The sequence below is a fragment of the Lissotriton helveticus genome, chromosome 7 (genome assembly GCF_964261635.1).
Source record: "Lissotriton helveticus chromosome 7, aLisHel1.1, whole genome shotgun sequence".
Lineage (NCBI taxonomy): Eukaryota > Metazoa > Chordata > Amphibia > Caudata > Salamandridae > Lissotriton > Lissotriton helveticus.
The window spans coordinates 1,306,462,499-1,306,475,584 of NC_136068.1; positions in this window are offsets into that span (position 1 = coordinate 1,306,462,499).

Genomic DNA, 13,086 nt, shown 5'->3' on the forward strand with positions numbered 1-13,086 from the left:
GTTTGAAGAAACCCAGCCCCCTCTGCTGTGTAAACTTCTTCATGGCACAGTTTATTTTCTTCCTGGTCCTCTCAATCGCCTGGCATGACTTAGCGCCTACCCATACTCTACGTGGTACAATTTCAGACCACCAAATCTCGCACTCACGCATGAGTCCACAGATGGCCCCAATATCTTCTTTCATTTTCTGGAGTAAAGTAGACCTCCCCCAGTTCGTGAGGTCATTACCTCCCAGGTGAATAACTAAGTGATGTGGTGGAGATCTCTCTGTGGCAAGCGCCACCTGTAATCTGTACAGCAGACTATTCCAGCGCATGCCAGGAAAACCCAACCAAGTACAGTCCATGTCAGTGAAGCCCTGTGTCCAATGCCTGATTGTGGCCCACCGACCCAATCTGGCAACCATGGAATGCCCCAAGACCCACACTCTCGACCCTGTCAAGAAACAAACGCAATCTACATCAAAAGTTTATTTCGAAAGGGTGCACAAACAATGAGCATCACATCTATGACCAAAACACAGCAAACATATGTACAAGGGGTTTGATGGGAACCACAACAGTTCAAGGGTGAATGTACCGTTTATAACAGGATGACTCCCATCGCCCCACTTTCTGAACTTTCTCTGGCTGCAACCCCGCTTTGAATGCAGAGGTGGCCGCCCCAATACGGAAGGAGTGACTGGAGAACCTTTTCCCCTCTTTCAGCAAACCCGCTCTATCAAGGCATGCCAGCCTTATTTTATCCATCTGGTACTTAGTCAATGGGGCCAAATCAGCATGGATAAGAAGGTAGCCCTGGACAGCAGGACGGATCGAGAGAAAGGACTTAAGTGTCTCAACCGGGCAACAACATGGAACCCCCAGGGGGGCCAGTAGGATAACCGACCCTTTCCCAGCCTGATCAGTTTTGGATCGTCTAAGGGTGATGGACAGGCCTACTGCCAACGCTAAGTCTGCCACCCCTAAAGCATCCCCTGACACATCTACCTTTGAGCGTGCTACCAGCTCGCTGCTTCGGAATGCCCCAAAGAAGGCTAGGCTGAAGGCCGCTGAAAAGAGGGCAGCCTCATAATGCGAGTGAACTACAGACTGCAGGACCGCCAACATAGCTTTCAAAGTGGGGAACTCAATAGGGGACCTGGTGTCAGGGATCCTGGGTTCTTCTCTTGCCCACCCCTTCAGGGCTGCCTTAATTGCGAACGACTTGGTCGGATCGCCTACCCCTCTCAACCTCGCATCGTGACTGATAGCCGCCAAGTGTCCGCCTACCCAGGAGTGTGTTTTACCCTGCTTTTTGGCCCATACCACAAATGCTTGTACCCTGGCTTCCAGCGGTAAGACGGACAAAATCAAATCCGACGTAGCATTCTGAAAATTGGCCAAATGACTGCAACCAAGGGCCCCCTAAGAGTGAAGCAGCGCAGAGCAGCCCCGGGGACCAACATGGCAGGAAAGACCGAGAAACGTAGCTGGGCCAGCTAAAAACCTCCCGGGAACTCCCTCCCAGTGGCAGTTAGTGAGGGAGATTACTTGCTATGGTTCTCAGGTCATGCACTCAAATACATAGGCCACACTACTTATGGATATTTCTTAAAACGGGTCTACGGACACGCCTATAAGAGCTGACGGTGCATGAATAATCATGATAGTGATTGTCCTGGCAAATCACTGCCAGATCATTAGTTGTGATAGGTTAGAGCCAACTTATGGGTACTATCAACTCCCGGAGTTCTAAGCAATAATGATTACCACAGATTGATATATAAAGCACTCTGAAATCCGCTTTCAGGTTCTGCTCAGAAATAGCCTGTGTTTAGCCACACCACTAAAAATCGTCTGGCCATTGTGATCATGTCTAACAGGGACGATCATGCTGATATAAGGTTTATTTTGAATGATATATAATTGGGGGAGGAGTCCTTATTGTGGATCATTCAGAATTCTCTAGATGTAACAGTGCTTAGCCTGGTGATTGATGAAGCGGATTTGATGTGTTGAGGACAGGAAAATCATGCCCACCCATAGTGTGGTTAAGAGCAGCCTGGATAGCTGTTACCTCCCAGGAGGAGGGGTCTGCTTGCAGTTTTAGCAAATTATATGTTGAAGACATTGGTAGGTTAACATGCAAACAAAATATTTTGAAACCAAAAAAAAAAAAATCCTTCGCTAGCGCTAACTTTGTCTACAGGGCACGCTAAGGCAGATCAATATGACATTGGCTTATTTAACAAGAACACTCACTTGCTTAGCATTAATCCTAACTCAGATGAAGGGGTGTTTACGCCAGTCCACATACTGCCAAGTTACAGTGTTATGTGTGACATTTTATAATTTGAGTGCAATTGTGAGCGACAGTTCAATATCTGTGAGTGGCGCTGTCTCGTGAGGACGAGGGGAACAGCAGCTGCCCGGCAAGGGATTGTAATTATCTGGATAAAGACTTGTACCATAGCGTATACCCTGTTAGTAGACTTGCATATTCACACCTCATTCACCCACATACATAATATTTATTCTAACTGTGAAACAAGTTAACCCCTGGTATTTCAAATAAAGCATGCCTCTTGTTTACTTACAGGAGTAATTGCAGTGACCTATGCATAGCTGACGAAGATTGAGACTAGGTATGGGTGGCATGGCCATGTATCCAGTCTTCTACGTGTGACATAAAAATGTCTTATGTCCCGCACTTCGCCGCATGTTAGTAAACCACGGACTGCGTGTCAGTTGTAAGGCTGAACTATCAAATTGACGTAGTCGTGCGTTGCCGAGACGTCTGGTTGCTTTTCGTACAATGGCCCGGAGTGCGGCATTATCTATAGCTGCGTTTTGCCTTGTTTACTTTGAGCAGGACTCGGATTGATAGGGTGCGGCGTGCTTGCCTAATAGTGTAGTTAGTGTGACAAAGGCGCTATTTCAAGGAAGGCAACGGGCCCCGGGATGGTGTTAGAAGGATAAAATGCAGCCATAGTCAATTACAGCAATATGAGGGTTCTCGTGTCCTTGGTGCCACTGCACCCACAGCACCCACGGAAGCTACGCACCTGTTTGTGCCGGTCTCAGAGAAGGCGTTCTTTCATATAAGAAATAGGAGTAGGGTCTTATTCTCAAATTCCAGTACAGCATCCAGCTGTAATATTATTAGACCAGTTCTATCACATGCTATGCTGATGACATACTCCTACCCACACCATAGTAGATGACTACCTGCAATGCCGGTCCATAGCTAGTAAGCGAGTACCATGGCTACATTAGAGTATAGTTATAAGCTGTAGTATGAAGCTATAAAACCCAATACATGTACGATCAGTGTCACGTACCACTTCTTGAAATTACAAGGTGCAAAACAGTCATAAACCTCTATTACTAGTACCAATGTGCAGGTCATAATTGTATCTTGTCGGCAACTCAGGCTGCAACCCATAAATGAAAGATCCGATTAAAGATGGGCAGAAAGCGGGCGGTGCTTCGAGCCCTTATCGTGCTTACATCGTGTCTCGATGAGACAGCGCAAGTGCTGCCTAGGCGAGACCTGAAAACTATACACTGCCATGTGTAAAACTAAGTAAAACCCACTGTTATGATCTGCAGGAAACATAGCTTCAGATTTGCTAGACTCAAGAAAACGAAATATATTAGTAGTATGCGAAATAAAAGGCTATATCGGACAGGGCATTTTACCACCGAATAACAAGAGTTATTTTTGTTTTTGTTTTCTGTAGTCACTCACCAAATACAAGCAAACCATGCAGCCTCGAGTAACTTCACTGGGTGGATACAAGCAATAAACAGGGTAGGTATAGCTGCAGAAGATCTTAGTGTCAAACCGACCACATATCCACTATAAACCCCCTTTTCTTTCATTAATTGGGTCGCGTGATCTATCAGATTTATACCTCAGAAAGAATCTATCGTTGCTTGTTAGGGTATCATTTGGACCCTACTGGTAGTGCGAACTTGGGCACCAGGGGGTCTTATGCCAGGAGCAGTAATGAAAGATGGACAGTTAGCTCACATCGAAGAATAAACCCTGGGCAGCTTTAGCTAGTAAAAACCTGGCATCCTTGAGTTCTTATACATACAAGAAAAGGTGTAATATACTGAAACACATAACTTGCATCGTGCACATACTACCTGAATGTAATGGTACCTGAGCGTGATGGGCGGCCCATCTAGGAGGTGGCCTCGGGCATTAGAGTCACTGCACTAGGGGTCCAATCATTCTCAGGTAAAGAAAAGGGGCGTTTTCAAGGCTTTCCACACAGAACATGCCCACATTATGCATATGTGAGCACTGCAATTACTACGAAGCATTGGGGTGACCACATTCTAAATTTCCCTTCGTTTACGACTGCAACTAGTGCAGACAGGCTCTTGCACAATACAGCGGTGCAGCTTACCTTCCCCTAAACTCGACCATCGCCAGGGACAATACATGTCAAAATGATGGAAATAATGTAGTTTTTTCGAATAGCAGGGGAATCTCCAAAAATTCACACGAAAACCCGATAGTGTATAACTCAGAACGTTGGCACATGTTTTGTAGTTGGGTAAGACCTGATAGGTCGTGAAAACAATCTCCCTCCTCGCACACGAATACTTACAAAGCCTATTGTCAAGACCATATGCAAGAAACAAGGACTCCCCAACCACCGTTCTTCGTGTTCATACGTCATATCCCCGTGCAGCATAACGATATCAATTAAGGGCGATATCAATTAAGGCATATGCTCGGCAGGAGCACCCATACCGGTAATTAAGGGTTTGGAGTGTGTCAGCCACGATTACATTGGGCGCAGAGGCGATATTGGCTAGTAGCACCAAACACAGTACTGACGCTTTCAAACTCGGCATGTCACCGAGCAGTGTTTGTACTCTCTTAGGGTCACCCCGTGACTTACACTTCGAATCGTTCGGCAGGCACAGGAGTCGGTACATATACACCCATACCTAAGAATCGCAGAGGGTACCCGGGCACGTGCATATGTATAGAAATGTCCGCATAGCAACCTGCAACCTTACCTAGCCGCGAAGACTGAATATCCGGGGCGGGGGTCCTCGCCACACATTACCCAGCCCTGCAGTACCATCGTAAACAACCCGTGGCCAGGGTCACACAAGGAAGGGAGGGGGAAGCATTAGTTGGCCCCCCTTGGAGCGATGGGATTACCGAGTTTCTTTAGGAAAATGCGAGCCTAAACATGTGCATACACGGTATTACCCTAACACCCCAGATTCTCCTGAAACCATAGCCCTGGTATCCTAGTGCTATACGAACAGAACAGATACAGCGAACGACGAAAGTAGATGGCAATATTGCGCGATTTGGAGGGGCAGGGGCGCAACTTCAGGGGGGGGGGGGGGGCAGGGCGCGTGGCTTCTGGGTGGTAGAGTGCTGGCGGTGTGACTACTTATGTAAACCTAAAACCATATTCATGGCCACTATCTCTTCTGCGCGCTCTGACCTCTTCGGGTAATGTACACGCTATATCCTGCCAGCACGCAATTCGTTCTTATGTACAGCGCTCTTTCCTTAGTACCGCGCTCTGCCATCTTCGGGTGCAGTTCGCTCTCTAAAACCACATTAGCCCACTTAATGTGAGACAAGGATCGTGACATAATATGCTCCTAGTCTGCTAGCCCTCAACCGGTTCTAAGTACAGCGCTCAGACATCTTCGAGTCATGTTCGCGCTGTATACACTTATCGTGTCCTAATCAGCTCCTGATCTGCTAGTACTCAACCCTGGCTACCCTGATTGTGAAATCAGTCCGCCGAGTGTCTCGCGCCACCCGGGTGCTTGAATTATGCGACGAACCACCTTTGAGTTTTGTGATTAAAATGCACACCTTTGCACTGCATTCGGGTGACCTGTGCACGTTGCATGTAATAATGCCGAGTTCATGCGTTCCTGTCCCCTGGTCTCAAAGTCATTACTAAACCATTGCTAACCTTTAAATTAACGTTTGCATTCGTACTCAACTGCTCACTAGCAGTTCCGTACAATAGTTCCGTACAATTGTGGAGCGCTCATATCCCATCGGGTAGAGTCAGCTCGAAATCGCGGGGAAACCTTCACCTAAGCTTACTCCCTGCCCTGACTAATCTCAGCGTCTACTAAGCAAAACAAATCAATTTAACTTCCGTATATAGTAACACAATCAAGATTTAAAGAACACAATTTAAAATCCACTAGTGAAAAGAAACATAATGTTCCCTGGTTTCTCACCGCGTCTATGAGCTGATATCCATATACATAGCATAATACAGTACGTTGAAGTATGTGCAAATGAATCTATATCATAAGGATACACAGAATGTAAAGAGCTGGTGCATGGAATACATATAATGCAAAGGTCTGCCGTACCCGCCAAGACCATGGGGCCCGGCGCTTGACCACGCGGCCTCCGCCCAAGTCCCCGCGCCACCACTCACCGCCTCGTGTGCGCCGGAAGCGGGGGATCCAAAACTTACCCGCACAAGGCGCGGCCCTCACAACGCGACTCCACTCAGAATAGGTAGCCAGGCGGGCCGGCGCCTCACGGACCCGACCGAGGCCCGGACCCTGACCGGAAATAAGAGGCCCCAGCCGGAGAGAAAGGACGAAACTGGGTTGCCGCCCAAAGACCCCCAACCAGGGATGCGGAGCGAGTCGGCGAAGTACCACTGTACCAGGCCACGAACCCGCCAATAAAACCCCCACCTCCCCGGCGGCCCGACGCTAAGCGGGCCGCCTGGCCAGCACTCGGAACCTCCGCAGGGAGGGAGTAGGCGAAGAGGGGGGGTAATGCCCGAAGGCAAACCGAGAGACACTCACCGGCAAACGAATGTCCGAAAGAGTGTCCACGTCCACGCAACGTCCGGGGCGGCAAAGAGACCACCGCAGTGGCCTGAGGGGAAGATATACCTTCTTCCTGCCAGCCGCCCCCCGGACGTGCGTCACTGGGCCGCCCCCTCCACCAGGCGACTCTGCCCGGAGGGGGGGTGTCCGACCCTGTCTAGGGGCGGGGCGGCCCTCCGCGACTAAGGGCCCGCCCTCCTGATGGCCACCGGGTGGCCTCGGGCAGGCGCAGTTTAAATTAACTAGTGCTTGGTGTTTACATTCGTCTTTCTCTCTACCTTCTAGCCAGACACACCAATACTCTGACACGACTACTTTTTATCAGAATTATTCGTGTTGAATTTTCTGACCCTGACAACTAAGGGAAAAGTGGTGTTACAGGTCCCAAACCACCGGTTCTTACCCTCAGCACAGCACCACCATTACACTAATAGTTGTTCACTCTATACCTACATTGCATCGACACTCTATACCTACATTGCATTGATGTGCGTTCGCCACTGCAGTGAAACAAGGCTCCTGGAGGTAGACCAGAGGGATCCCGACTTACCGAACACGAGAAGCCAGAATTCCTTTCCCAGCATGCAACGTTTCACAACATAACTGCTTGCCACACTGTGAGGTAATCTCTAACATCTTCAGGTGTACCATAGCCCACGTGCAAACAGGGCAAAGTTAATTTTCCAAAACACAACTTAATTTCCAGAATACCAAACTGCATTTCCAAACTGATGTCCAGCACGTTTTCAATGAAAAACAACTGTTGTCCAAAAGATTCACAAATCTAAGAAGCAAGGTTTTCCTAATGTAAATGATTAGTCAAAGCAACTTATCAAGTGTCCTTGTGACGACTTGTTCAATCAATCAGATATGCATATTTTATTTTTTTGTAAATTTTACATTATATCTAGAAAAAGATGGATTATGCCCATATTAAAGTACATGGATTTTAGACAATGCCGACCTGCCTTTTTAGCAATCCAGAAGCTTGATAATATATTTAGTGTTGCATCCGTCACGGCTTTTCTTAAAAATGTTTTTATGTCAAGGAAATCGATACATTTTTAAATTGTAATGAGCCTAAAGTATGAATTTGATTCTGTATGTATTTGGATATATTTTATTTTTAGTTTTTTTTTTTTAGTTTTCATTCATTTTTTTTTAACAAAATATGATGTGATTTTATAGTACTTTCATGGTTATCTTTGTATTATAACCGAATAAAGTCATTTGAATTGAATTGAAGAAGCAAGGTCCTGTCTGCAGAAACATACTATCACAATTGGCTAGCAGGGAGGCTGTGGAACATAAGGAAACATAACCAATGTAAGAAACTGGATTTTTATTTAGGGTGGGTGCCTACCCAAACATGGATTAATCACAACTACAGACACTGTGAACTCTCAAATTAACTAAAATTTACCTGAACTCACCCCCTGGTCGGTATGAGCAGGGCCCCTAAAATTATGAGTCAGGGGAGGGTCAAATTAAGCAGCATGCAGGAAGAAAAGGCAGATTATGCAGCGTATTGAGGCACATTTTGTGATAGTATTACTTCATTATTTTGTAATTTTTGACACTTGTTAACACTATTTGGGCATTGGCTACACCTCATGGATACCAGTCGATCACCAAATATAACTATAAGTGCCAGAAATCTGACCAGTCAACCTTTGCAAGTCTCCTTCCACTGTACGGCAATACATGGTGCTGCATTTTTAGTACCTTTTGAATTGTTTGAGCTAGGAACATTTGAAAAAAATTAAAATCAGCAGATTATGCATCAGATGCTGGATTATGTGGCAAATGCAGCATATGTATAATTATGCGAAAAATGCCAAGGCCACACAATTGCATAATTCCAGTGAGCCAGGCTTAATTTAGAGCAATGTGTAATGTATTTATGTAGTAATAAAACAGTAATAAAGTCAAAATGGCAAATAATAAAAATCCTAAACCAAAATAGTAAAATAGAGTAGTATCTCATAAACCAAATAACCCCAAAATCATGAAAATCTAATAAGGGTAAGTGAGGATATGAGTTTTTAAAGATTTAAGGGACAATAGCACCAAAAGCACAAAGGGCAAATGTTAATCTATGGTCGTGGTAAACCGGGAGCTAGGTGCAATTTCAAGCTGCCGTGATGGAGTGTGGATCGCATACACTAACCAGGTTTGCCCTGGTGTAAGATTTGTCCATCTGACTTAGGTCCTAATTAAGACTTTGGCAGACAGGAATTTACTCCTTCAGGGTAAAGTAGTTTGTCACCCTGAAAGAGTCCCTCCAGCCAAATTTTTATGTCTGCTGGCCCAGGGGAGATCTTTTGCATTTACAGGAACCACTGTCACATGACAGAGTCACAAATCAATTTTTCACATTTTGTTTTTCAAAAATGTTATGTTTGACACCAGCTAGTGGGTGTGAGTGACTCCTGGGCATGCCATACACAATAGAGTAAAAGTTCCAGGGGCCGCCCCCTACTCTTGTGTTCATAAGCTCCTGTTTGGCTAACCAAGTACATGTATAAGTGGTCGGAGTCTGATATGAACAATAGGAATAATCTCAAAGTGTCACTTATTTTCTCAGTGAAATGCTTTCATTCTATCAAAGGCACAAATGTCACTTGAAAACGAAAAACAGGTCAATATATTCGGTGCATATTTATTTAGCACATCTTATATTATGAACTGCATAAATTTCAACCCATACGGTAGAGGATATTGCAATTAATGCATTAGCAATACAACCTTAGAAACAGCACATTTCTAAACAATGGATGAATTCAAAAGTGTGTCAACGCGCTCAAGGTGCATAGAGAAAAGGTATTTAGAAGGGATGGGTAAGTGGGGGTGAAGGTGGGGACCGGGTAAAGGTGGTGTGACTGAGTTAAAATCACAGTGAGGAGTGAAAAGCCTTTACAGTCTATATACAGATCCAAGGGTTCCAAAACAATCTCAAACATAGGTTCCGTAGTCATCCATTATTAAGTCCTATGTTTGGAGCAGTGAACAGTAACGGTAGTCGACGTTTCGACCCCTGAAAGGTACGGGTGATTCAGAACCTCAGGTTGGGGTCTTCATCAGGACGTGAGGGATAACAGGAGCGCTTCGCATGCGGCCCATGTGGGCCTACAGCATTGGGACCTTCCAAGGTTCCTTAATGGTGCGATAAGCTGGGAGCTTTTCATAAACTCGTTCGATTACGTGGGATTCTGTGGTCCACTGGACCGGCCGGTCCGTGGTGGAATGCCGTGTGTCTCTGATTATTCGCAGCGCTAGTCCGTGTCTTGCCTCTCCTCTGGCTGTCAGCTAACAGCAAACAGGCCCAGAATGACAACTGCCAGGATATTTTCAAGATGGTGAAAGTCATCAGGTACTCTAAATTTGAGCCCTCGGGCTCAGGGTGTGTGTGTGCGTGTGTGGGTGGGGAGTGTAATATGGCAATCATAGTGTCCTCTCACACCCAGCACTAAAATCCAGTTTGAAACAGGTACTGTACTCACAACAAACCCAGAGACAGAAGTATGGTAGGACAAAAGCATGGTCCTTCAGGAACTAGACAGTGGATCCACAAGAAATGTCTTGGTGTAGGAGAGTAGGATCTGCTTCTTATAGTTACCCCCACTTTTTGCTGATGTTTCACTGTTTTTCGACTTTAGTTTGGCTGGGGCCCTGCTATAAAATGATTCCATGTACTTTAGGTACACTTCAGTTTGGTTACCGGGGTACCCTTATAAGTCCCTAGTGTATGGAACGCCAAGTACCCAGGGCATAGGTACCCCAGAGGCCTACGAGGGGCGGCAGCATGCATTATGCAACCCCTGAGCAGCCTTCCAAAATGACACCACAGGTCTGCTACACCAGCCTGTGTAAAGTGGTGTATGCGCCCCTTACTTAGATAGAGGTTCCCTATATCTACCTTATATCAATACACATATAAACCTATCAGTCACCCCTATGACAGGCCTTATCAATCCTGAAGGCAGGGTGCTGGGTTTTGTGTGAGAGGGTGCCCATGCATGGGCAGGGTCCCTCTGCAGCTTTCGGAATTTATTCTCCGGGGCTGTTCTGTGATGCAGCCAGACCATATACTCTTAAGTGCATTATAACCTTGCGGTAAATGCTAACTTTGGAATGGCTGCAAGGAAACATGTTGTGTTTGGTGTCAAACACTATGGAATCATAACCCCCCGCCAGTCCTGGCGGCGTGGGTATGATTCCACTGTTCTAGAGGGAGAGACATGTACACACCAGTACACCTGCTACCAGTTTAAAAGAACCCTGGCATCACAAAATGGATTCCACAGCCATGGACACGAGTCAGGCCTCCTGCCGCTGGACGAAACGCCGGCGGGGGAGGCCTAGACAATAGGTTTCCTGTCAAAGGGAGGTGTCACCACCTACCAGAGAGGCTTTAGTGTATTGGGGCTGGGTGGGTGCTCTCCAAGAGTGTTTTGAAGTCAGCACTGGGGGCACATTTGGTGCCCCTGTGCACAGCCCAGTTCAAACAGGTTGCAGGGGCTACCAGCCCCTGCTCTGGCACGAAACTGGACAAAGGAAATGGGTGTACCCACCCTTCTTTCCAGACCCTCCCATAGGTGGGTCCCCAGAGTTTGTCCAACCCCTTCCTTGGGTATAAGATAGGAACCCCTGACAACAGGACTTTAGATTACACCTGGACGAAACTCTGATACTGAATCCTGGAACTTCGACAATCTGCACAATGCTGGATGACTGAAGAATCTCCCTTGTAGTAAAGGAGTTACTCCCCTGCTTGGCAGGCACCAAAGACGCATCTAACCGGTTTGCATTTCCGAAGCTCCCGCCGGACTCCGAAGTATTTGCAACAAAGGAGGTGGATTTCCAGACTTCCCCGAGGCTGACCCGAGTCCTCAGCAAAGCTGCGACCCGAAGCTCTTGTGGATACCGTGGGACCGGAACCCCTGGACACCGTGCACATTTGCAAGTGCATCAGCTTCTCGACGTCCCTTGAGGCTTTGCATTGGGTTACTTGTAGCCTAGACCCGAGCACCTTTTTCACCGAAGATTGCTGGCCTACACTCCACGAGTGTTCCGTGAGCTGGCCCATTGTGTTTTCGCTTGAGGTACCTTCACGATCCCTGTTCTGTCAACTGGTGGGTCCCTAAGAAGGCAACTTTGACTTTCCTTGGGCTTCCCTGGTTGCTCCAGACATGCCCTGACTCTCCACCACTTGGTGAGTCCTCCGGACCTTGCTGGTCCATACCGAAGCCTCTTTTCTCTTCCTGCATGGGTTGCTGTTGACAAGGCTTGTTGAGTCAAATCTGGGCACCGACAGCGCAGCACTCGACATTCTTCGTGGGACAGCTCAAGTCCAGCTCCTGGTTGTCATCGATGCCTCCTGGTTCTCGTTGTCTGCAGAGTCAAGCTTCACCTCTTCACACCTGAATCACCCGGCATCGGTGGGCATTCATCTATCATGACTCTGGTCACTGGCAAGTGACCCAGGCTCTGTCCCCTCTGCTTTCAGGTTCCTCACATCTTCGATTCAGGCTTGGATCATACCGGACACTTTTCTCCTCCACGGCAGCAGCACTTTGCAGCAGATCGCCATTGAAATCAATGACGATTCCTGACACCATTTGACACCTATGCACCCGGCTTCCCTGGATGAGGTAACTCGAGTACTCCAGTGCTCCCGTGCGTGTTGGCCCTAGAACCCCTTAAATTTAAAGGGGTTTGATCAAAGTCCTCTCCTAAGTGTCCTTAATCTTTAAATTTCCAACCGAGACTTTCCCTATCGAAGATAACGGCGATTCGGGGCTGTGTTCTCACACTGCACACATTCCCCATGGGTCCCCTGTGTCACTACCTTGGGTGGTTCCTTGTGGTCCCAGCATTTCTACAGGCTATAGACCTTGCGTCTAGTCAAGTCGTGGTTCTTATACCACTTTCTTAATAAATTATTTGGTACCCCCCTGGGGCCCATTGTATATTGTGCTATTTACTGAAGTTCTATTGCATTTAAAGTGAGTACTTTGCTCTGTAATCTCATAAAGAGATTATCAGAGAGTGTTTAGAAATAAATACATATATTTTATATATATACCTTGTGTGGTTCTCTTTTCATTTAGACATTCAACAGGTTATACTCTGGTAAACCAAGCTGCTTTATACTCCTTCAAGACAGCCTGAAGGCTCCCATCCATAGCTACCACTAGAATAGCTTTCAATAAAGGTTGTCTTAAACCTATCATCAATAAGC